Source organism: Alexandromys fortis, unplaced genomic scaffold (assembly GCF_014885135.2).
Source record: "Alexandromys fortis isolate MF-2015 unplaced genomic scaffold, M_Fortis_MF-2015_v1.1 scaffold_164, whole genome shotgun sequence".
Lineage (NCBI taxonomy): Eukaryota > Metazoa > Chordata > Mammalia > Rodentia > Cricetidae > Alexandromys > Alexandromys fortis.
The window spans coordinates 99,942-103,084 of NW_026068047.1; the positions used below are offsets into that span (position 1 = coordinate 99,942).

General features: G+C 49.0%; 1 long non-coding RNA gene and 1 other non-coding gene across 2 annotated transcripts; both read left to right on the forward strand.

Moving 5' to 3' along the window:
- Positions 1–682: 682 nt before the first annotated feature.
- Positions 683–2,310, forward strand: LOC126486602 (uncharacterized). The gene is made up of 5 exons (XR_007588166.1): positions 683–727; positions 1,075–1,130; positions 1,220–1,291; positions 1,560–1,618; positions 1,824–2,310. It is a non-coding gene; the product is annotated as an uncharacterized lncRNA (long non-coding RNA).
- LOC126486622 (small nucleolar RNA SNORD50) lies at positions 1,666–1,738 on the forward strand. The gene has a single exon (XR_007588172.1). It is a non-coding gene; the product is annotated as a small nucleolar RNA SNORD50 (small nucleolar RNA).
- Positions 2,311–3,143: the final 833 nt, after the last annotated feature.

Genomic DNA, 3,143 nt, shown 5'->3' on the forward strand with positions numbered 1-3,143 from the left:
ATGGAGTGTTAAACTTCTCAGGATTGTCACAGAATAACTGTCACTAGTGCCTTGTAACCGGGAGGGGGAGGGGCTGAGCCCGGCTGGGGGGCCTAAGCTGGCACTGGACCGCACGCACGCGACGGCGTAGCCTTCTGCAGACCTGCGGGATCCGCAGGGTGCACGAAGGATAAGCGCAAAGCTTCCCGGGTTTCACCCGCGTGGTTCTGTCCGCCACGGTCCATTCCGCTGCGCCGCTAGGGACCAAGCGCAGCACCGGGTCACCGGGCCAGCCACGCTGCTCCGCCAGCAGCGCGCAAAGGCCGCCTGCGCGGCGATCGCAAGGCCGCTCCCAGCCGCCGACCGTCCTAGCCGACTTGGCTCGAAGCTGGCGGCTGTTCGTTTGAATTCTGGCGCCACTCCCACGCCACGTAGAGCCGAGCGGCCCGGCAGACTCGGAAGAGACGGGTGGCAGGGTGCCGGCGGGGGCGCGCGCAGAGATGGACGCGCACGCGGGCCGGCGGCCGGCGCGCACCACGCCCCAGAACGGCCCGGAAGAAAGGAGCGGCGGCGCGCGCTCCCACGCGGTGCCTCAGGGAGAGACCACGCCCCTACACTGCACCGAGTCCAATCGGAGCGAGAGGGCGGGGCAGCCCCTGGCTCACGCCACGGAGGCTATAAAGGGAGCTGCAGGCGGCGCGGCTGGTCCTTTTACGTCGGCGAGCTGAGAGTCCGCTATTGTCTGTAGGTGAGTTCGCGGTGTGGACGGATGGGCCCGCGAAATAACGTGGCGCGGGGTGAAATTGGAGGCCTCTGTTTTGTGGAACAGCCTCGGGGCTTGAGGTTAGCGTGTCGTTGAAGGCTTGTTCTGGGAAATGCGCATCTGCAGCGAGAGACTGCAGGATTGGAGTGTAGGCCCCAGGAGGTTGGGGCTGGGCGGCCTGAATGGACCCTGGGGTCTGGTTCCTCAGCCCCAGCACGGGTGGGTTCTGACACATCAGGACATGCGGAGGGAAGGGTCTAGGAGTTAGGAGCTGTTCAGAATGTATTGGTGTTGCCCAAGAGTCGACTGATTAAAAATCAATCCTTTCACAGGAGCGATGACGCCATCTTTTTCTGGGTCTTCAGAGCGGTTGCAAAGAAATGGCCAGGTAAGGGTGATGCAGCCTGGGATTCATATTGAACGGATAGACCGATTGTGCGGTGCTTAAAATTTTGCTTTTTTTTATTTTTTAATTAGATGGAGAAAGGCCCAAATCATCCAAGAGAATTAATAAAAAGTAATTTGTTTAAGACCTGACTCATTGAAAAGGTGTGTATGAAGCCTAGATCTTAATTTTTGTCAGCATAAATAAGAAACATTTACATATAAGTAGCTTCCTATTAATGGATTCTTAATGGTTTGGGGTGGCTATAGTATTGATGAGCCACCATAAGATGATTGACTTTAAACAGTCATGGGTTATGTATCAAAGATGGTTACCCGGAGGAAGAAACAAGTGTGCAAAAGTGGAGTGTTTTAGTTGCATGGGCCTTTGTAGATAATAAATGTGTCATGGTGCTTTTTTTTCTGCCGGCAGTGAAAGCACAGAGATGTCGGCTGCCTGCTAAGTACCTAGCGCTTCTCGGCGAATCAAGTGTGAGTGGAGGGTTTTTTCCTTTATTTTCTGAACATGTTTTTGGTCTAATCTATGATGATCCTATCCCGAATCTGAAATTGCTGTTGAAAAATCGAAATTACGGATCTGGCTTCTGAGATAGACCGTTCTAAAAGCCACCCTTAGGTTTTTGGTTTTTTTTTTTTAGTGTTGGTAGTATTGTAATCGCTGTGTTTCTTTTTCTAGGGCCAGAGACACAAGCCTTTGCTGGCGAATGAGAACTGGAGGTGGCAAAAGGGCAGACAAGAAGATGTGCAGTGTTGACTGGCGTGTTTAGAGTTGAAGTCTTTGCATGGCTCTGGCTGTCCTCATTCCTCCATCTTACCTCCTAAACAAGGGGACTTCGTTTGCCTGCGGAGCCATCTGCGATACTACTTTTTATTGAGTAGAACGTGGGATCACACTTACAGAAAGTTGTGGGTTGTGTGCAATCAGTGGATGGGAGTGATTAGTCATTGGTCCTGTTGGGTTTAAAATGGATGGGATTAAAGCTGGGTGAAAATTTTCAGTGGTTTCATGAGAATCTTTACTGGGATTATGACACTTGTCTAGTGAACAGAATTCAGTGTAAACGGGACAGCATATGATGTGGCCTGTAAGGTTTGTTAAATGCCATATTTTCTTGCCCAGTGGGGCTTAACTGAATGCTGCAATAAATGTTCATTTGCAACAACTATTTCTTCAGTTCTTTGCGTCAATGGTGGGTGGGTCAACATATAATGTTGCTGTGTGGCAAATGAGATACCAGGGATTGTGGGCTGTCTTTGGGTGCGATACCCAAATAGAACTGTTGTGGAGTGGTCTTTGCAAGCAGGGTTTCTCTGTAGACCAGGCTGGGCTTAAAGCTGTCCTGCCTGCCTCTGCTTTGGTTAAAGGGAACGGCCTAGCTTGCCCTTCTACCTTGCTAACTTGGATTATCCATTTGTAGTTGCCAGGGAATTTTTGAGGCAGGGTCTCCCACTCCTAATAAAGTAGACAGTTGACTCAGATCTAGCCTTTGCAGACTAGTGTCATTGTGTCCAATTTTAGTTTAGTGCTGTCATGTGCTTTGTGGAGTCTGATCCAAAAGTGCCTCACCAGCCAGCTTATAGTTTAAGATAAAAATGCTTAAGTAATTCACTTTTAAATTTTTATGAGAACAGAATCTAGTAGTCTCACCTATTAACATCCAATTCCTTCTGGTACCATTGGACTTAACCTTGCTGCCTTTGGAAAAGGAGTTGGCTATGAATGCCCATTCTTTATGGGTTCTGACTATGCTCAAAGCTAGCATCATGCTGTTTAGGTGTAGTTAGAGCATCTTGGGGTCAGATCAGATATTCTCTAGCTTGATATTTTTTAGCTCTTGAGTGTTTGCAGATTTTTATTTCTAACTCAACTGATGAAATATGGCAGTGCTACTTTACATCTTAGAAACCTTTTGGTTTTTCAAGACTAGTTTTATCAATGGCTGGAGAGGGCTTTCTTATTTAGAACCAGCTCCTTTTTTGTTTCTTGGACTTTGAA